Source organism: Pleurodeles waltl, chromosome 5 (assembly GCF_031143425.1).
Source record: "Pleurodeles waltl isolate 20211129_DDA chromosome 5, aPleWal1.hap1.20221129, whole genome shotgun sequence".
Lineage (NCBI taxonomy): Eukaryota > Metazoa > Chordata > Amphibia > Caudata > Salamandridae > Pleurodeles > Pleurodeles waltl.
The window spans coordinates 1,023,153,844-1,023,177,695 of NC_090444.1; positions in this window are offsets into that span (position 1 = coordinate 1,023,153,844).

The following is a 23,852-nucleotide window of genomic DNA, read 5'->3' on the forward strand; positions in this document are numbered from 1 at the left end:
TTCAGACAAAGGGGATTAGAAAATGCATAAAGAGATCACTGTTAATAACATGATCAGGAATAATGAGGCTATTTTTAGATTTGCTACCAACCTTAGGTGGAAGGGCATACTGGATATGATAACACTATGTAACGCCAAGACAATTGCCGCTGCCAAACATAGGGCCGGAATATAGGATTTAAGGGACAACACTACATTGCAGAAACAAGAAGATACATTTGCAAGAAGATTGATATTGGTCCCTAAATCAACCTCTATTATCATTAACCATTTAGAACTTGGCCTACAGCCCATAGCAGCTTTACTAGAAGTGAAACTGCTGCTGCTTTGTCATTCAGTTTGGACAAAAAGTGAAGCTATTCTGACCCAGGCGGTTTTCTATGAGTACTCTGAAGCAACTGGCCAAGGAATAAATGAGGCACAGAACAAAAAGTATGGCAGAGTCCCAACCGACAGTTGAACTTTACACATTGTATCAAAGTTCTTATGGTCTCCAGCGGTACCTTGGATGGGCTCATAACTCATACCACAGGTTCCTAGTGGCTAGATTTTACTTGTCAATTTTCTACCACCTGATAGCATTGCCTGCAGGTTCAAGTTGGGCATCCAAGGACTATAAGTGCCTCTGTGACAATGTAACCTCTCCCAATCTACAAAGCATTTAGTTCTTTTCTGCAAATTTTACATTGAAGGCAGGAAAAAGTACTTAATACCTCTCTGTGGTCACACATAGCAGCTTATTAATTCTTGATGGATATGCAAGACATAAAAACTAGTTTTGACCTTATGTTTTTTCTTGTTTATGTGATTAAAACTATGAAATCATTAGCCGACGCCCGCACTACCTCCCTGGTGCGGGTCACGACCAGTGGCCAACAACAGGGAGGGGGTTTGAATATCCTCAGGTGTCACACCAGAGGATTTTCTTTTTTTTGTAAGCCCTGGGAGATACGGAGCTTCCGTTTCTCCCCCCACCCCCACCCGCCCCTTTGTGATGTCGTGGCGTGCTGACGTCACAGTGTTGTTTTCCCCATCCCCGTAGGGCCGCTTCCTGCTCCAATGGGGAAAACGGCCCCAAACGGCCTTCCCCACGTTCGGGAAGGCCTCGTGTGAAAGGGGAGACTCTCCCCTTTCCTACGAGGCCTTCCTGAACGCGTTTCCTGGCCAGGAAACGCAACTAGACACCAGGGATTTCACTTGGGGGGGTCGGACCCCTAGGAAAACGGGCCGCCCCCCCGGGCCATATTTTTTAATTTCAATGATGGGGCCCCCTGGGGGGGCGCGATCGCGCCACTCCTAGGGGCTAATTTTTTTTTTTTTTAAATAACGAAATTGACAGGTGGTCATCCGTAGGCAGGGCGACCCCCTTTGGGGCCATATTTTTAAATTCCAATGTTGGGGCCCCCTGGGGGGGCGCGATTGCACCAACCCAGGGGCTAATTTAAAAAAATAAAAATAACAAAATTGACAGGGGGTTGCCCGTAGGCGGGGCGACCCCCTGTTGGGGCAATTCTTTTTTTTTGGTAGCTGTAGGGTTTCCCTGGGGGCCATTTTGGCCCCCCAGGAAACCCTACAACTATCACAAAAAAAATACATATATATATATATATATATATATATAGAGAGAGAGAGAGAGAGAGAGAGAGATTTATATATAGATATATCAATCCATGTAGATAGATATGTCTATCTACATGGATATATCTAGAGATAGATCTATATATATATATATATATATATATATATATATATATATGTACATATATATATATTGATATCTATATTTATATCTATCTATATATATATATATATATATATATATATATATATAGATAGATATCACTTTTGTCAGTGCATGTGTGGTTTCCCTGGGGGCTGCAATCGGCCCCCAGGAAAACCAGACCCACATATAAAAGTGATCTATATATATATATATATATATATATATATATACACATATATATATATATATATATATATATATATATATATATATATCATATATATGTATATATATATATATTTGACACCAGTTGTCTTGCAGTTGCAGCTTGCGTCTTCAAAGCAGTGCACATACTTCAACTGACGCATTTCAACTGTAGCTTTTAGGCAGCAATAAAGAAGTCAAGTAAGTCTTGTGCTTATGTTTCTGCTACAAAAGGATCAGACTTTTGTCTAGTGGCAGTTTTATTGCCATAAAGAAGCGCAGAAGGTTTATATGACTACTGCAAAGAGCAAATCTGTATTTTATGTAAATAGCTGAGTAAATTAGTAAAGTCAGCCACTACCTGCGCTATAATACAAATGAAACGTATGTGCGGGGTGGCTATGGAGAAATGAAGAGCACGTTTGCTGGGTGGTAATGAGGGAATCCGAGGAGGAGGACATGGGAGTGGGAGCACCAATAATGATTGTTGGACTGGGCGCAGGAGGTGCTAAAGACTGTGCCGAATGGTATGTGACAAGGTGTTTGAGTGTCTTGAAAGAACGTGCTGATTGAGGGAAAAATCGCAGGTAAGGTGGCCTCTACTGTTGCACGTATCACACATACACACCAGCAATTTTGTGACTTTCTATGTAGGCTAGTGTTTTAGAGCAATAGTTTAGCCAATAGCAGAGATGGCATCTTGATGGATGACTGCTGCTGACGTCACTCTGGTTAGAGAGGACAGCTCTGACATAGGATCAGAGACTGAGACAGCAGATACTGAGACAGCATCTGAGGGATAGGACAATGGCGCAGATTCTGGGGGTGATTTTTCACTTGGAGGAGTCCCATTGGATAATTTGTTCCAGTAAATTGTGAGGGAGGTGATGAGGGCAGTCCTGTTGTCCCTTCGCAAGCACAGTCTGTGCAACAGGGCAATAGTGGGTTAGCCCAACCTAGAGAGCAAGTGAATGCGGGGGCAAGCACAGAGAGGGTGCTCTCTTGGGAGCTCCCCAATTTAGTTCAGCCCCGAATTCCGCTGCCCAAATTGTATTGTGGAGACATCAAAATTATCTATCACAAAACAAACTGGTTTTGTAAGGCAGGCACCTGTGTTTTTAGTCCTGGGTTCGGCGGCTATATAGGGCAAAATACTAAACCCAAACATTTCTGGAAACTAGACATCCGGGGGAGTCCACAGAGGTGTGACTTGTGTGGATTCCCCAAAGTTTCCTTACCCTGAATACCCTGCAAAGCTGAAATGTTGAATAAAAACTCTATTTTTCTTGCATTTCTGTCACACAAACTACAGGAATATGCTGCAATCCACAAAATTCCTACCACCCAGTGATTCCTCACCTGTCCTGATAAAAACACTACCCCACTTGAGTGCCTATACCTAGTGCCTGCGTAAGGAATGGATCACCCCAGGGTCAATAGTTGCCTCATGTAAGTACCAACATTGACCGTTGTGTGATCTATTCCTGTCGCGGGCACTAGGCCTACCCACACAAGTGAGGTACCATTTTTATCGGGAGACTAGGGGGAATGCTGGGTGGAAGGACATTTGTAGCTCCACTCAGATTCCAGAACTTTCTATCACCGAAATGTGAGGGAAAAAGTGTTTTTTTTCCAAATATTGAGGTTAGCAAAGGATTCTGGGTAACAAAAGCTGATCAGAGCCCCACAAGTCACCCCATCTTGGATTCCCCTATGTGTCTAGTTTTCAAAACTGTGCAGTTTTGCTAGGTTTCCCTAGGTGCCAGCTGAGCTAGAGGCCACAATCCACAGCTAGGCACTTTGCAAAAAACAGCTCTGTTTTCTTTGTGAAAATGTGATGTGTCCACGTTCATTTTTGGGGCATTTTCTGTCGCGGGTGCTAGGCCTACCCCCACAACTGATGTACCGTTTTTATAGGGAGACTTGGGGGAACGCTGGGTGGAAGGACATTTGTGGCTCCTCTCAGATTCCAGAACTTTCTGTCACCGAAATGTGAGGAAAAAGTGTTTTTTTGGCCACATTTTGAGGTTTGCAAAGGATTCTGGGTAACAGAACCTGGTCAGAGCCCCACAAGTCACCCCATCTTGGATTCCCCTAGGTGTCCAGTTTTCAAAACTGTGCAGGTTTGCTAGGTTTCCCTAAGTGCCAGCTGAGCTAGAGGCCAAAATCCACAGCTAGGCACTTTGCAAAAAACAGCTATGTTTTCTTTGTGAAAATGTGATATGTCCATGCTGTGTTTTGGGGCATTTCCTGTCGCGGGCACTAGGCCTACCCACACAAGTGAAGCATCATTTTTATCGGGAGGCTTGGGGGAACGCTGGGTGGAAGGAAATTTGTGGCTCTTCTCAGATTCCAGAACTTTCTGTCACCGAAATGTGAGGAAAAAGTGTTTTTTTGGCCACATTTTGAGGTTTGCAAAGGATTCTGGGTAACAGAACATGATCAGAGCCCCACAAGTCAGCCCATCCTGGATTCCCCTAGGTGTCTAGTTTTCAAAAATGTGCAAGTTTGGTAGGTTTCCCTAGGTGCCGGCAGAGCTAGAGGCCAAAATCCACAGCTAGGCACTTTGCAAAAAACTCATCAGATTTCAATGTAAAAATGTGATGTGTCCATATTGCCTTTCCTGTCGCGAGCATTAGGCCTACCCACGCAAGTGAGGTACCTTTTTTTATCGGGAGACTTAGGGGAATATAGAATAGAACAACAAGTGTTATTGCCCCTTGTCTTTCTCTACATTTTTTCTTTCCAAATGTAAGACAGTGTGTAAAAAAGACGTCTATTTGAGAAATGGCCTGTAATTCACATGCTAGTATGGGCACCCCGGAATTCAGAGATGGGCAAATAACCACTGCTGCTCAATACCTTATCTTATGCCCATTTTGGAAATACAAAGGTCTTCTTGATACCTATTTTTCACTCTTTATATTTCAACAAATGAATTGCTGTATACCTGATATAGAATGAAAACCCATTGCAAGGTGCAGCTCATTTATTGGCTCTGGGTACCTAGGGATCTTGATGAACCTACAAGCCCTATATATCCCTGCAATCAGAAGAGTCCAGCACAGGTAAGGGTATAGTGCTTTAAAAAAAATTGACATTGCAGGAAAAAGTTACAGAGTAAAACGCTGAGAAAAACAGCTGTTTTTTCACCTCAATTTCAATATTTTTTTTTCCAGCTGTTATTTTCTGTGGGACAACCTTGTAGGACCTACACAAATGACCCCTTGCTGAATTCAGAATTTTGTCTACTTTTCAGAAACACTTAGCTTTCCAGTGTTGGTTTCACACCCATTCCTGTCACTAACTGAAAGGAGGATGAAAGCACCAAAAATAGTAAAAATGAAGTATGTCCCAGTAAAATGCCAAAATTGTGTTGAAAAATGTGTTTTTCTGATTCAACTCTGCCTGTTCCTGAAAACTGGGAAGATGGTAATTTTAGCACCGCAAACCCTTTGTTGATGCCATTTTCAGGGTAAAAACCACATGCCTTCTTCGGCAGCCCTTTTTTCCCATTCTTTTGAAAAAAACAAAATATTTGGTGTATTTTGGCTAATATCTTGGTCTCCTCCAGTGGAACCCAGAAACTCTGGATACCTTTAGAATCCCTAGGATGTTGGAAAAAAAGGACGCAAATTTGACGTGGATAGCTTATGTGGACAAAAAGTTATGAAGGCCTAAGCGCAAACTACTCCAAATAGCCAAAAAAGGGCTCAGCACAGGGGGGAGTGGAAGGCCCAGTAGCTAAGAGGTTAAGGGACATAGTATTGTTCTATGTATGGTTTGATACCTCCTTATCATTAATGTATTTTGCACATTCATGATCCTTATTGTCATTTTAATGATTTTACTTGTATTTTATCTTTTATAATGATAATGTAACTAATAATGTTCGAGCAGGTTTGTTGTACATTTGGTTTAGTGTTAGTTTATGTGCTTTTAAGGTAACATTATTCTATGTACCAAGTAAAGTTTTCTAATTGAATCAAAGTGAAGAGTGCTGAAACTTATTTTTTATTTTCGTCTACATTTAATATAAAGACATAAATGCATTTACATTAATATTTACCGCACAAACATTTTAATATTTTTTTAAAGTTTAATAAACTTCTAAAAAGTTCCCTTTACTTTAGTAAAGAAAGATTACTAATCTCCACCCCGGTGGCAGAGATCTACCTATTGTAAACCAAAGGGAAACAATTAAAAAAGTTGTTAAATATTATAAAATTGCAAAACTATCTGTATGTTAAATATTCATCTAATATGATTGCATAGATTTAGTGTAAATGCTGCAGCACTATTAATTTAATCTGAATGAAATATTCAATTAATTTTAATATATTCAACTAAATACAAAATATTTTTCTGAAGTTGAAATTAAAAAGAATCTGACCTAAATTAAGAACAGTATTTTTTTATTATGTATTACACATTATTAAAAATTAAGTATAGAATTAGTTAAAAGTAATTTAGTAACATTTACAAAAAAAGAATGTAGCTTTATTTTTTAAATACAAAAAGGTTTTTTTTTAAAAATAGCTAATAAATATACTTTATATTTAGACATGTTAAACATGAAAGTAAATTTAGTTGTATTGTAAAATAGTCTAAATATGTTAGTTTAATTTACCATTCTTATATATGTGATTTTATTAAAGGACTCCACCCCATTTGATTTCTACAGAAGGGTATTGCAGTGCCTGTGGTTGGCAATTTGTGTGGTACTGGACTTACTCCAGGTCTGATCTGGAATGCATTTAGTTTTGTGTTGAGACCTTTTTATCTGTAATGGATTTAGAAGTGCGATTTATGAAGAGTAATGAACTTACAGGCTTGTGGGTGGTACCCATACCTCCATAAACCCCTTCTCAACTCTCACTTACCCTTCTTCACTACTCTATAAACTCCACTTATTTTGTACAACATACACCCTAATTGTCACCCACTGCTCGTGTACCTTCTACAATTGCTTCTTTTTGGTAAACTTACATGTGAGGATAGAAAAGATAGATGTGGAGGTGGAGATTTACACTTGTAGTATTGTGAATAGCATTTTGTGGTACTTGAATAATACTATTGCAATTTGTGAATAAGGCCAAATATGTTAAATCAATGAGTCCAACATTGAGGTTTGTTCTTTCACAATATAATTTCACAGCAACCATCCAACTCAGTGCAGGGTTGAACCCGAATTCAATTTCGAGCATTATCCACAAATCCACCAAGATCTCCCTGATTACCTTAACCCTTGTCATTCCATTCACTTTCCAACATCTGCCATCCTATGCAAATACACTGTTCTACTAAACGGTCACTCTACAGTTAGTTTTCCCATATCAAGGTTTATGTCTAGCAACTGAGTCCAGAAAGTGCATTCACACACAATCTCTGACTTTATTTCATGTTTTCTCTTTATAGTTGAAAAGATACCACTTCTAACTATGTTTGTGTTCCTACTCTACTCTTCATTTCATTCCATCAATGTATGTCCAATTACACTCAATCCATAGGCACAAACCAAATCCAACTCAACAGGATACCATCTCCAGAGATCTCATCATTCACTGTACATAAAGGGCCAGATGTATCAAAGTATTTTACGATCGCAAACTGCCCAAAGGGCCATTTGCGATTGCAAAAACTGTACTTTGGTATGTAACAAATCCAATTTGCGATTCGATAACTTGTTACCGAATCTCAAATTGGGTTTGCAACTACATACCGATACGGTATTAGGAAGGGGCGTGTCAAGGGCGTCCCTTCCTAATACCGAATCGCAGAGGTATGTATGATTGTTTTGTGACCATGAATGCGGTCGCAAAACAATCGCAGTTAACACCAATTTAAACAAAAATTTTAAGAGCAAGCAGTGGTGCCTACTGTTAAAAAATAAAAAGAAAACTTTTCGTTTTTAAAAGCATCCCATTTTCTTTTAAGGAAATTGGGCTGCACTTTTAAAAAAAAACATTGCTTTATTGAAAAGCAATCACAGACATGGTGGTCTGCTGAGCCCAGCAGGACACCATCCCTGTGATTGTAGCCATTCGCAGTGGCTTTAAAATTGCGACCTACCTCATGAATATTTATGAGGTAGGTCCATTGCGAGCCCTTGCCAATCGCAGTATGAATCTCTTGGAGTTTCATGCATTCCAATAGTGATTACTTAATTGTGATTTGCAAAAAAATCACAATTAGGTAATCGCTATTGGATATAATGATACATCTGGCCCAAAGTGTCATCACTGTATTTCACAGCATCCTCTCTATGGAAAGTGACATCATTGGCTTCCCCATGTAACCATTTTAAAAAAAGAAGCAAGACAAGCAGGCCTCAGTTCTAAGAATCTATGTCAACAAAAAGAGACCTTAAGGTATCAGCCACCTTTAAAGGAAGTGACATCATACATTCCGCAAGAAGTGGAATCATTGATTTGCTGCCAAAATCATCCTAAGAAGAAGAAGCTAGTGGACATCATGTCCCAGTATCCATCTCAACAGTAAGCCATCTCCAGATTTCTCATTATACACCTCTAAAAGAAGGGTCATCACTTCATTTCCGAACATTAATCTCCACAGAAAGTGACATCACTGGTTTCTATCTATTATTTGCTGCCTCTTCTCCTGCATTAGTCAAAGCTTACAAGCATCCTACAGTGTAGGTTTATTTAGCCTAGGGAGGTCACAGACAAGGGCATCACCTGTTCTGATGTGAAAAATCACAGGGCCATAGTCTCTGCTGTAAATAAACTAGCTTTCCTTATACAGAGGAAGGGTATGAGAGGTTGGGCAGTCTGTCATATGTCCTCTCCAGAGATAAATCATCAAAACTGAGGTCTGACATTCTGGTTCTGGATTCTCTTGTCAGTCTGTTTGTGTAGACCAGGACAAGGATAGTCCAAATTAAGGGGCATCCCTTTTTAGGATACAGAGATTCTCACCCACCAAAGTGGCATACTTCATCATCATGTCCTACTCCTCATCAAGCGGGGGTGCAATGCAACACCCAATGGGCAACCATTACAGAGATTTTTATAGTGATTTTTTATCCTCTGTGGTCTGCTGAACTTCCCCACTGTGAGATGTTTTCGTAGTATGCAGAGGACTTGGTGAACGAAGACTGTGTCAATGTGAAGTATTAAAATTACCCATGGATATAATTTTTTCAATAATTAGGTTCCATGAACAGGTTTACAACAGACATGAGGACTACCCGGACATAATCATCATTACAGTCTCGGATGGGCTGAATTGTTCTTGCCTTCAATGGCCCGTAGGGTCCATGACATTCTTCAGGACCGATGTACAGCCCTAATCAATCAGTACGTCTGAAACACTAAAGAAGTGTTAAACCCTTTACATGCTTCAGGAGTATAGCAAAATCAACTTAATTAAATTTTAAACCTTTAAAAGTAAATATAAATATAGATAATTGTTAATGTTTTAATATCCGATATATGTATTTATATTAACACAATCACACCATTCTTTAATTTGAATTTTTAAATCACACTTTTTATTTTTAAATAAAAAAATATTAAATAGATATTTGAAACATTTCAAAATTATTTCTTAAAAAACATTCAATAAAGTGTTTTTTCTTTAACACAGGAAAGTGTTTCACCTTAGTACATCAGCTTATTTGATAAGTATTTATTGAACATGAACTGAAACACATTCTTGCTCCAGCCCCGATGAAAATGTGATCAGTGCACAAAGAGATTAGTCAGGGATCATGTTACAATTCCCATTATTGACGGATTTAAGGCTATTAAATCAATGATGGATTAATGATAGATTAAAGGACATTAAATCAAACACAAAAAACTAGAGGTGTTTGTGCAACGCACAACCTGAGTTCACCTATTTGAAAGTGCAATTATAAGTGATAATTGAAAGAAAGGAGGATCTGTGAATTTAACTATTTGTTTAGGATCAAACATTTTGGTCCAGAAGGGAAGCCTGGATTAACCTCAGGTTTTCAGTTTCAAGCTGTGTAATTTATCTACTATATGGTTATCTCTTTCTGACGTCACAAGTTAATCAATACTGTCTCCTGAATGATAAAGCGAGAGTGGGAGTGGCAGGTTGAATCTACATTTTGTTTATTTTACATACCGTGGAACTTGCCCAACGGCATAAGAGCGCTTCTCAATATACACAGACTACATTACGTGCATGTTTTTTTATTTCGTACAGGGTGATTCGCCTGGGTTCAGAGCCTTAACTGGAATTCAAATCCATCTCTCCGTGTTACATGGGCCTCAGCTGCACCCACTAGGTCACATGCTGTCTGTGAAAGTTCTGCTCGTCTTGCGCTCAAGGTTCCAACAGGAACTTGACCTGAGCCAGGCACTTGGCTTGAACCTGGCTCAAGTTCTCACTAGCTTGTCCACTTTTGTAGCCCAGCCGTATGCAAATCAGTCTTGACAACATGTATTTGGATCAGACTCAAAGGTGTGCAACACAATTGCCCCTTGAAATGTGACTTGATATCCCTACCGTCAAAATGACCGTCGGCGTTGGTAGACTGTGCCCCACTGTTAAATGGCATCTATGCCCTGCAACATACTACAATGGTGTTTGAGTAGTAGGACCTACATGACAACACATAATAAGCATGTCTGTGTGGTTAAAAATACATTTTCAGAGGTGTGACACAGTTTATAAAGCTCAATACAGCATTTCTGGAGTCTACCCAAAATGGCGGATGCCTGACCAACTCCACTAGACATTAGGAACCACCTGTGATTGCCGGCAGAAGTCGTCATGGTGGTAGGTGTTGCAATCCAAGTGGACACAGTCATAAGCTAACGTTGTAGCCAGTGGCGGTCACGGGCCAATGGCTGTGTCCGGCGAGGTGACGACCAACTACATGGCGGATGGGACCGTCATGTTCAGCAGAGTCATCAACTTGGCTCCTGCCACTGCTGCCAGCAAGACCTCTACCACCTGAGCTGCTATGTACCACCTCTGAGAGCTATTATGCCACATCCATCAGGTGATAAGGCCCCTGTTTTCTCGCCAGAGGAGCTGGAGAGTTTAGTGACTGAGGTCCTACCCCTGTATGGACAGCTCTATGTTTTACGAGACGAGCAGGTAAGCACCTCATGTGCACAATTTTCTCTGTACTCCACCATCCTTTCCCACCTCACAGGCTAGAATGTAGCTATGTGTGCCAGTATGACTACTCATGTGCTTGTTATTGCAGTCTGTGTGGCATCAATGAGAGGGACAATGTGCAGGTGTTGGTGGCCAGTGCCATATGTAAAGTTCAGCCACATTGTGCTGTGTGAGGTTTTTGGGCTCCTAGATCCTCCTTTTGCTGGATGCACATAACTAGGTGAGGAGACATTACTGACATCCACTGACATCTCTTACCTCATAATTGGTGTAAATGTCCGACAACAGGTTTGTGCATGACAGCATGATTTGAGTATGCATCATGTACGAGGCAGTTGAGAGCAATGTAAGCAATGTGTATTGTGCCATCGATTTCTGCACTTGCTAAACTTGTGTGGAAGGCATATCATGAGTCACTCTGCCCTTCTGGTTGTCACACACCACATGCCAAAGTGTTGTGGGCTACATGATGTACTGTCATGCAAAGAAGGGATGGAAATGGAGGGTCAGGTAGGTTTCAGATTAGCCTGCAGAGACCAGGGCCTGTCACATGTATCTCCCAGTATGGGACCTAGTTGATGCTGAGGTCGAGACACTGTGGCTATGCAACTGTGGCACTGTGCCCACTCCCTGTACACCAGCAGATCCTTTCATGTGGCAAATATGAGGCTCTGGTGGCTAATCCAGGCCAGAATTCCTCATTCCTTTGAGTAGATTAGGATTGGGTAGAGATGCAAGTCAACAATCTAAGCCATATGCACTTAGCATCATTGTCAATGTGTGTGTTTGGCTCATGGACAGCTCCCTTAATCCCACAGCTCTGTTGTCACCTTCCCACGGGTCATAATTGTCCTGTACAGGCTTACTGCACAGTTAACAGTCCAACAGTACAGACAGTGTGTTGATTCCTGGGAGGCCATATATGACTCAGTAGCTTGCTCACACAGCAGAAGCTGTGCAATGCATGCCTTTGTTTGTTGGAGGCCATCTCTGTAGGATCAACACATATGTCCAAAGGAGTGTTGTGTGGTACAGGTACATGGCACAGAACCCCACCCCCTGAAGTAGCGTGAGCCTTCATTTGTTATTGCACATGTCCAAACATGGACAGGAAAGACACTTTTTGTACCCACCATGCCTGTCCCTTCATTGTTCCTCACATGTAATGTTTGAGTTTGTACTCTGGCAGTTGCCTATAGGGACTGTATGCATTGAGTCATTCTCACAGACTGTGAATGTGTTGGCCCATTCATGCCTAAGGAGATTACCATTCATAAGCCACATATGTGTGATATGTTTCATAGTGGCACACATCACAGTACAGGTTGCTAGCGCATGGGCTACCTGATGTCAGTAAGATTGCTTAGTCATTGTAGACCCTGAGTAGAGTTGTGGATTAGTCTGCAGATGGAAAAAGGTATGTCTGTAGTCATGTCCCTGTACTTATTGGCTTGGATGTGCACACTTGGGGAGCATTGACAAATAGGAAAGTCCTAGCTTGATGTTACTGACATATATGTGAGGCAACCAGTTGTGATGAAACTTGTGATCCTGATCTCTTTATTTGTCTTTTGCAGCCATGCAGGTCAATACCGAACAAAAGAAGGGGTTATGGACAGCCGTGTCCAAGAAAGTGCAGACCCTGGTTGTCCACAGCCGGGGGACTGCCTACTGCAGGAAAAGGTGGGAGGATCTGAGATCACTGAGGTCCAGCTGGGGATGTCCTCCCAATGTGGGTGGGGTGCACGTCGGAACATGACCCCCCTAATGGCCTGCATTCTGGTGGTGGCCTATCCGGAGCTTGATGGGAATTTGAGGGCAGCACAGCAGCCTCAAGGGGGTGAGTACATAGCCAAGTGCATGACTTAGGTTCTGACAGCTCCCCCTGACATTTAGGGATGAGCCATGTGTCACACGGTAGATGATTGATTGTGTTGACATGTCATGTGGTGCATACTGATGTGCCTTGCCTATTGGCCCAGGGACCTAGGACACAACTTGGTAGACTCCAGAAACCACTTGCTCTCCAGGGTCGATTTATGACTGTGTACATTGATCAATCAACTACTGTTTGTTGTTTCAGTGTGTGATTGCTATGCAACACTCCGCTACTCCTCAATATTACAGGTTAAAGATAACCAAGTGATGGATCACTGTCCTCACTCATGTGTCTGGGTAAATGAGTATACAGGCATTTTCCACCCAGAGGCCACTTGTCTTCAACGTATGATGGGTGCTGGTGCATCACTGCAGTCTGTAATGTGAATATCGTCAACATTCATGTGACAGAGCTTACATTGTTCTTTGGGTCAGCTATAGATCAATACTTTCCTTTGGAAAGTGGGGAATGTCCATTGACATGATTTATGTGCCATCACTGTTTCCAACATTCCTTGTGCCTACATGTCAGCATATGTCCCTTTCTCTTTTAAGAAACATTTGTACGTTTCTGTTTCATGGGTGGTCTGCCTACTTTGATGGGATGATGTCTGTATTCCCTCAGATATACGTGCATGGCAACCTGTGTGTGAGATGAGACATTTACAATGGAAGTGCATTTCATGTTGTGCCACAGCCAGCACTGTGTCACCATTGCTTATTGGCTGACACATTTCGTCATGTGTCATAGCATGTCATTTGGCATGTACAACTGCAATACCAATGAGGGACATGATAGGCAGGCTTGGAGCTTTGAGCCAAAGTGTGAAAATCTAAGCCATTGATGTGGCATCATGTGGAAATGTGCACTGCACATGTGTAATGGGTACGATTTGTGACCTGACTGTTGGCCAGCATCATGGAGTGACTTGCAGTTATGTTGGAATCACATTTTGAGTACAAGCATTCATCCACAGACAAACATCTGGGTCTGCATGACCATAATGGAGACAATGATGTAGCTTCCAATTGGGCAACATGTTGAGGACCTTCTACAAGTGCTTGTAAATCTCCGGGCCTCTCGAACATCCAAGAGACTAATGTTATCTACTAATGCACTCAGAGTATGTCATTGTAAGGGGTGCCAGACATTAGTGGTGATTGCCCTGGGGTTTGCTGAATCATTGTGTTGTAGATTTTAGGGACATCTCTCCCTGACATATTGCACATGATGTCTACAGTTTCCATTTCCATGCCACATGTGTGGCCTATCTGAGCAACATTAACAGTACCTCCATGGCTCTATTGGTAAAAATATCACTTGGTGAAGTGTGCATAGTGGAACTGCTTCCAATGTGACATGAGTATTTCCATGTCACCTTCTCCAGGCTATTGTACTTTTGTCAGCAACATGGCAGGATTTTGGAGCATCATTTCTTATTGTTGGGTCATTATGCATGTGACAAATAGATGTGTGCATGACCTTGTGTGGGATCTTTGGGAACACATTGGGCATTCGCCTACTATTGTATAACAACAGGTAACTGCTCCATGGGGCAAAGCTTTGCGGGTAAAGGTGTCTCCTACTTGTTGAATAATTATTGTTATTGTACAACTTCAGTCAACCTATTGTAGTTGTCTGAGATCTGATTTTTCTGTGAGCAACTCTCGACAGTTCAGGTGGCATGCATGCATATGGTAAGGCACATGTATGGGCCACTTGGGTGGAGATTGTTGCTGGGGCCAACTTGATATCATGGTAATGTTTGCTAATCTGAGCTGTTGTTCAAGTGTGATCATGGGCATGAAATGACCCTATTTATCTTTGTATTTGCAGCATCAGCACAAACAAGAGAAGGAGACTGGCATAACCGAGTGGGGAGTCATCTGGCCTCAGGGCCTTGGGTCAAGACACCACCGACTTAGAAGGACCCAGTGGCCTGGGGTGGGAGGGGAGTGCCACAGGAGAGACCGGAACTTCCTCTTGATCATCAGATTCTTCCTCCAAAGGACACTCCCTAGTGGTGGCGAACCCATCGGGGCATCCTCCTGTACCATCTTTGTCCATTACCCCCATTCTAACACTACTCTCCGTGTTGCTCCCCACCCAGTTGGCTGTTCCTGCTCAACTAAGAGGGTGGGTGTCTCCTTTGCTGCAGGCACTTCCTCCCAGTCCCTGTTACCCATGCTTGCCTCAGTGAGGAGGCTATTGACCTCCTGAGAAGTATCTCTGTGGGTCAGTCAGCCATTCAGTCAGCCATTGTGTATGCCATGCAGGGATTGGCAACCCAACTCCAACAAATAAATGCATTCCTGGAAGACATTAATGGTGCAATGGCAGGCCTACAGGGATCTTTTCAGGATCTGCCCTCCCCACTGATGGCAGCCAGTCACCCCCCACCTTCCGTCACCCCCTCCACCTCCCTTTTCCCAATCCAAATCCCCCCTTCCCCAACCTAATCAAAGCACACAGACAGATCTGCACTCATCCACCGAACCACACAAGAGGAGCACACACAGACAGAAGCACCACAAAACACACCAGCACGCAAGCAAACAACAGACAACCACAGACACAACAACAGTCACCACTTCCCCAGAACCCTCACCACTCCCAGCATTACACACACAACATCTAGTATACCCACAAACACCTCAACAGTCAGTAACACATCCACCACATGCAGCATACCTGCAGACACCACACCAACAGACACCCATATATCCACCGCAAGCACAATACCCGCAGACACCACCCAGACACACAGACATCCACCACATCCAGCATACCCACAGTCACCACCCCAAAAGACACATCCACCACTCTATCCCCCAGCACCTCCATCTCCCAGACCCCCAAGACACAGAAATGCACTCACTCATCCACCCAACAGACACCAGCCAAACACAAGCATACCACCCAGAAGCACACACCCATGACATCTACACCTACACAGCAGATAACCACTCCCTCAAGCTCCAATTCTCACCCCCTTCTGCTGACCATCCTGTGTCGCAAGAAAGTTTTTTTGCTTGACCTTAACCTTTCCCCTGTTCCCTCCATCCCCTCCCAAACCCAAGAGACACCCACCATCTCCCAGCCCCTCCTTTCCACCTACAAGACCTCCCCTACTCCCCTGCAAGCACCCATATATCTCCCCCTGAGAAGAAGTCGAGCCCTCTCAAAAAGCAGACCACACTGCCAAACCCAAGACCAACTTCCCAAATCCAGCCCCTCCCCCGTTCAAAGGATGATGCCTGAGGTACCTGCCTGCCCTCTTGATGCCCCTTCCTATTCAGGTTCATTGGCAGTTGTGAGTAAAATGAAGGCACTATGATGTGCCTGTGCCAACACACATGGGCTGGCCAATGGCCTTGGACTTTTCACATTTATCTTTCAATAAGCCGAAAAAGTTGTCCTGCAATTCCTTTCTACCTTTATATTGTTCCTGAGTAACTTGTGTTGTCTGCCTGCAGTTGTGTGTGTTTCAGCCGGCTTGCTGATCCATTTGCTGTTTTTTGCAGTATCTGAGTTTGTGGGCAGAGATGGTATCCCCCAAGACAAAGGAATTTGTTGAGTGTATGGATATATGGATGTAAATGCATTGGTGGTGTCATGGCATTGTGTACTGTTTGTTATGATAAGTATTTCATCTTGTGATGTTCAATGTGAGCATGTATGGTGTTAGACTTGTCTGCTTCATAAGGATTATGTATTCATCTGATGTGCGTCAGCTTGAGTTTTATTAGGGCAGACATGGAGTGTGTTCACTTGTGCTACCTATGTTTGCATTTGCCTGTGTATGTGTTCATGTAGCTGTGTGTACCTTGCAGCTGCTTCATGTAGAGGTATGTCCCATGCAGTTAGAGTTGTATGTGATTGATGACTTGCACTTCCACATTGTGCAGATAGGCATGTCATTTGGGTCTAGTATTGTTTGTCCTAGGGACATCTGAAGGGCCAGTTCTTGTACAATACTTGTTTTATGGGCAGTTGCAAGGTGATATGTTTCCAGTGCAGCCTCCTTCCCTGGGTGTTCCTGCTGGCCCCATTTCTATTGTGCAGGTATTGTTACATAGTGAGGTTTGTGTATTAGTCTTTTTAACTATTGTGCATCCCATTGTCCTTCCATTGTGTTGCAATGGGTGTGATGTGTATGTTTATTGATGGGCTGTTTACTGGTAGTGATGTTTGTGTTCCATGCCACATCCATACATATGTGTGTTGAATGTTACGAGAGTCCATGGCATGTGTGGAATGTGAGTGTGTGTGTTGTAGTTGTAGATGTGATGTTGGTGTTGTGTGAGGCAATGTTGTGTACACTTCACTGTCCCTGTTTCTGAGATGGGCAGACGTGTTTTTGTGTAGTGTTGCGGTGCAGTGTGAGTGACCTGCCCAAAGGGGGCATATTGTGACAGTGAATGTGTCCTTCTTTGTGTATAATTCTGACCCAGGACACAATGAGACGTGCACTTGGTGCCCGTAATGGGACCCCCCATATCATGTGATCAACTCTGCAACGATCTGTTAGTGCAGTTAATAACACAGGTAGGTTGCATACTTATGGTCGGTTGTGCCTATGGTGGTGTTGATTTTGTGCACCTTTGATGATTATCAGAAGTGGCAGACGTGTGTGATGGACTCCATGGTGGCACATAACATGTAAGGCTGCCTGCAAGTGAGTGTCTCCCTTTATAGTCCTTATTTCCACCTTCTGAGACATGATGGTTGGACTGCTACAGTCACACTGGCGGTGTGCAACCTCATAATGTGTCCGGCAAAACACTGTCTCCTCTGGGCTGTTGTGCTGCCTCGTGACTGTGGCGGTCTGGGCTGCCTGGTTTTCCTGGTGGGACCGCGGCGGTCCGACCATCAACACTGCAATGGTGGCCCACGGACCACCAAACTCGTAATGAGGCCCTTAGGGTCTTATGAGAGATGAGCCATCCTATTTTACAGTACATATATTGGATAAAGGTGTTCTTATGACAAAATCTTTGAAGATTCACTCTACAGCTGGAAGATAACTGGGTCAGATATTTCAAAATGTAAGAAAGGTGTATATAATTCACTTACTGAAGCAAAAAATGTAGTTTAGGTTACAATGCCATTACATTCTACTTACCCTTAGTTAAGAAGTTGAATTCCTGCAGAACGGTCTCAGTTTTTAAAAGTTGTGAATAGACATGTTTTCCAGAAATGTGTTTTTTACAAGAAATATGGTTAGTCAATGACTCTCTTTTCACATACTATTAGGACATTCTTACATGTGACCATTTATTTGCAACAGACCAGTGACAGTAGCTACTTGCCCATAATAATTATGAGATCCACAGTGCTTCAATTGACTCATTTTTCCACACAGAAATTTCAGCTGCTGAAAATAACCTAAATTGGTGTGTGTATATACTGGGGAAAATTAGCAATTAATATTAGACTTGAAATGGCCAATTCTGGCAGTAAAGTCCTCATTTCCAAGGAGATCCTCCTTGTAATAGCCCGGATTTTCTCCACCCTCTGATTATCAGTAACTGCAAGGATGGACAGAATCTAGGACATTTTCTGGGCCACTGGTAATGAGGGCCTTGGTGGTTTCTAATGGCGCAATACTATCACTCTGAGGTCATGGATAGGGAGAGTTAGTGAACCGCCTGTCATCTTATATTAGACAATGCTGCCAATCAATGAAATGCAATCTTCTATAAGCAGCTAATGGCCTTTAAAATACATTATTTGTGTTAGAATGCAGAGTTTATAACTTAATGTCCCTCTTGGTTCAGATTTCAGACGTTGACTGCTAGACTTCAGCCACAAGAAGAGTGGAAATCCGGCAGTGATCATGCTGGCGGACGGTGGTAAGCTGGCGCTGCTACCACCAGCACCGCCGCACCAGTAGAACGCAGCCATCCGTATTATGACAATACATACGGCCTGGCGTTGTTCTGCTGTTGGGGAGCTGCTGGCGGTAGCAGTGCCCTTTCTGGTTCCCTGCCAGACGACCTCCTCGCTGGACAAGGTAAGTCGGGCGTCTGACAGGGAGGGAGCTGGGAGGGTGGGGGTGCTGTGTGTGTATGTCTGAGTGCATGTGTGAATGTGTCTGTGTGTGTTGTGTAGTTTGCGTATTTGTATGTGTGTGAGTGAATGTGTGTAAGAATGGTGAAGTGAGTGCGTGTCTGCATGTCAGAGTGATTAGGTAAAAATGTGAGTCAATATGTCTGTAAATATGCATGTATGAATGCGTTTATGTAGTGTGTGTATGAATGCGTGTATGGCAGTGTTAGTGAATGGGTGTATGCATGGTGCGTGTCTGTGTGCATGTATGCAGGGAGGGGGTGTGGGGCACTGTGACTGGTGGGGGTGGTGGTAGGGGGTGATGTGTGCATGTTTGGCTGTGGGGTCAGTTGTGTGGTGTGTGCGTGTCTGCGGGTGTGTATGTGTATGGAGGGTGGGAGTATGTTTGTGGATTGAAGGGGTGGGGGTGCATGTGTTTGTCGGAGGGGGTGGGGGTGTGTGTGTTGATTGGAGGGGGTGGGGGTGTTTGTGAATCGGAGGTGGTGGGGGGTGTTTGTGGATCAGAGGCAGTGGGGGGGTGTTTGTGGATCAGAGGGGGTGGGTGGGTGTGTGTTTTGGTCAGACGAGTTGGGTGTGTGTGTTGATTGGAGGGGTGGGTATGTGTGTGTGTGTTGATCGGATGGGGTGGGAGGGGAGTTTGGATGGAGTGGGGTGGGGGCGTCTGGTGAGTGTTGGGGGGGTGGGGGAGCCGCCTACCGGTGACAGGGACGGAATTCCCTGTCACTGGCAGGGCCTCCCACCATGGTTTTCATGGCATTGCTTATGCCCTGGTGGTGGGCCGTACTGTGCCGGCCGCCGGGCTGGAGATTGGCATCTCCGGCCCGGCGGCTGATACCGCCACGCCGTTATGAGTGGAGAAGTGGTGGGTTGGCTGCAGCCAACCCGTCATTCTCATAATGTAGCAGTATGTGCTGCCAGGTTGTTGGCGGTACTACTGCCACATTAACACTTACCGCAGGGGTCATAATGACTCCCATTGTCTGTGATGCACCGGATTCAGCTTGATAATCCTTTATCCTTGTTTGTACCTTTTTCGACTTCCCTGCACATATGTTAACATCGGTGTATCGAGGAACTAGCCTCTAGTCCAAGGTGAATGTTGAAGCTTAAAGTTTCCAAACCTTGTCAGCCATCACCTGATGAGAGACGACTTGGGGCTCAATTTAGATGATGGTGAAGAAGAAAGTCTGTTGCAATGACAACGGAGTTTCCTTCCCAAAAACACAGTGGTCCGTCTACCTGAGTTATATGTGGGCAGACCACAGGTTTGGCTATGGCGGTGACTACTCCATCACTGCCTTAGCCAAACTTATCAGATAGCCCAACAGAGTAAAGCGCATCGAAGAACGTTAAATGTCCATCCGTTCAATTAGGATGGGTAGACATATAGCCTTTTTTTCACTGTCCGTCATCGCCAGGCACACCCGGAGTATAAGGGACAGTAAAAAACACAAAAATGCCCTCCTAGCCATAGGAGGTGCCTCCCATAGCTAGGAGGATATTATCCTTTTTTATTGTCAGAAAAAAAAATCCCACTTTGGGATTTTCGTTTTGAAAATAAAAGAGAAAAAACTGTTTTGTGTAGGATTCCCTCATGGGGACTGAGCCCTGCACCAAACTACAAAAAAACAATTGACAGGAGCTAGTGGTTCTTGGCAATGCTTTATAAATAACCTCTTGCTTGGTGGTTATTTCTAAATCTGGTGGCATCTCCACCAGTGCGACAGAGTAAATTACTCCGTTGCCCTGACGGAGAAACTGGTCTCTCACCAGTTTAGAAATGTGGCCCTTAGTCCTATTAGAATGGTCTGGACAGATGAAAATAAGCATTGCAAATATTAAAATATCATCAAAGACTCTTGAAGTATCAATGTTGGAAGGAGTGATCATCACTATGCTATTGCAGTATTTGAAAATTGCAATTGTACTGGTTATTTCACAGACATATCAGTTACGTTAATGGTTGACAGTGACAAATTGTCTACTTTTAACTATGATTACCTTGAAAGTGAATGTCCTCAAAGGACACTGAGTCTAAGTTCAGAGTCAGGATCACTTTTGATCATCTCTGCTTGCTCACCATTTTGTTAATCAGAGGCAGCGGATGAACAGCCAACATAATGCGGCTCCTCAGTCCTCTAATGTCACACTTAAACTACCACCTACCTTGCAGGAAAGAATTGCAGATGGCTTTAGTTACTCAGTCATGCCCCAGATAAACATTTCAGCTATCACAAGTATGAACAACCCCAGTACCTAGTGTTTTACATATGAAGTTCTCAGATAAATCTTCTGCTGATAGTTCTTCAACTTAATTAAATTATTTCTAATCATCTCTGGGAGCAGGACAGTCAGTCTTTCCTCTATGCACCCTTCACTAAGCGCTAAATCCTAGTCCTGAGCAAAGGGATCTACTTTAAATGTAACTTTTTTTTTCACAGTGTGAAACTTTACCTTCTACTTACCTTTGCTTAGAGAAAACCGTATTTTTAAAATAACCTTGCCATTTGAACTTCTGTCCCTCAAATATTCTTTGAGAAACATTATGTTCCAGAGTACTTTTTGCTTACTTTTAGCATTCAGGTTAATAATATATGAAAATCCTAATAAGAATATGATGTGACTTGAAGTCGGATGTACTGGTAACATCCTTTCCCGCATTCCCCACTACACAAAATGTCCAACAGTTTGCTTCATTCTCCTCTTTCTCCTGCAGCACAATGTCATACTCATCACAGTACTCCCAAGCTTCTCTGTTAGCTTCTTTCACTACTGCCACCCTAGACATTCCATACTTCTTGACTTAGCACTGCTTCGCCCACTACACATAGCTACAAAGTTCTTCTTACCTCCACACAAGCTATACTTCCTTATTGAAGTGGGAGATATTTGAACATTGACCAAAGTAAATGACCTAACCCACTGTGGCATCCAATTTTACTTTTATCATGCCTTCCTTGACTTTTCTTGAGATTGCAGCACTGCACCACTTTTTCTCAGCTTTCCGTTCCATGGCAGTCTTTACCTAACTGATGCATTTCTCAAAAGCTTTGATGGTGAGCACCACTCATCGTATTTTGCAACCGCCATCACCCACGAGATCTCCATTGTAAGTTTATTATTAGCATTGACCGTAATCTCCTGCCTCCGCATTTCATCGTTTGCGAAAGTTAACCCATGTGATGCAGATGATCAAAGGTCTCTATATCATTTATATAACTCCGATAACCACTTTAATCTTGGATTCATAACAAAGTTCTACCTATAACCCAGCACTTACAAGTTCCTCAGTTCTAACTTATTCTGCTTACCCGACCTGTGACAGGTAATGCCTAAATATCATGCTTCATTGATCCCAAACGATTCAAAACCAGAGCTTTATTTCTTGGGTGACCAAAATATTTGGCATTTGAAGCTTCTAAATAAATATGGAGTTCTAGTGTTCATTTTTTTTATGAATAGGCAGTTTTACCATTTCTCTGAAGAAATGTGGACCGAGATTACAGGCACTGCATGATGAAAAGCCAAACAACGGCAAGCCCAAAAAAACAATCAGTTCACCACGTAGCATCTCAATAAAGTGCTTTTCTGCACACTACCTGGTCATTCATTTATTAAATAATATCTTAGTTGCCCACCCCCCACAGCTACACAAAGAGTCTATTTAAAAGAGCGTTTAGGCGAAGTCCCACTTCACTGAACTCCAGTTGGGTAGGTGGCGTGTTAGCAAATCTGTATTAATTTCAGTTCCTCTCCCTCACTTCTCTTGGCTGAACAAGAGGCTGCTTCCCTACTCGCAGGGCTACCCATACTGTGCCCCCCCCCCCCCCCCCCCCCACACACACACACACACACACACCTCCCCCCTGCGCGCTTATGCTACAGGTTTACTTCGGCGTGGCACTTTTACAACGTTCAAATTCGCCCACAATTTAAAATATGTGAAGAAACGCAATAGAAGGTGCTGTATATCGATTATTTATGGTGTGAATATAGATGCAGAATTAGGGAATAAAGTTTGCGAGAGTACGTCACCGACAATCCTGTAAGTGCCGAAGGCTTCCAGCTGGGTTTAGGGACATCTTCAGCTTTAAATGAGCATTTTTCTCTGCCCATCTGACTGAGCCAAGCCAGGCAGCAAACAGCATTTCTTTTAACCTCTTGATATTAAATCACAGAGTAGACACGAAAAGGGAAAAATGAACTGTGACATTCAAACAAACTGTGTGATTTGTTTGTGGGCCATATGCCTCTCAGACATATGTTTATGATCAGCGGTCACCTGTAGTTGTCAATCCTGTTTCCCAGCTGCGCTCCAAAACAGAAGAAATATGAGGAAATTAGGGTGCATTCGTCAGGCATGCATCTGAGCAGTCGATGTACATTTTTTGGTCTGGCAGCAGAAAACTTTTTCTGTTTGTCGGATTGGAATTGTGTACCAATTCTTGAAAATATATATATATGGTGAACTCACACGAACATGATGAAGCAGGAAAAGAAAGACTAACAAACGCTTATATGTCATGTAACAAATCGTATAAGGCAGTGTGATTTTAGCAAAGAAAAATAATGTATGTAGAAAAATGTGCCCACGGAGTAGTTTGCCATTATTATAAACGAACCAACAATGTAGTAATCCGTCATAATTACAAATGTATTTTATGATTTTCTTGTTGAAACTGTTATATGCTTAGCTTAAATTTAGCAGAGGCTTTGGCCTAGTTGCCTGGTCTCAAATTTAAGCATGGTTTCACTTAACAAAGACCATTTTAACTTTAAAAGCTGTATTTTTCCAGTAGAAATGACTAATACACTTATCTCAAGGTTTCCTGCTAGGCCAGTTTCATCCCCTTT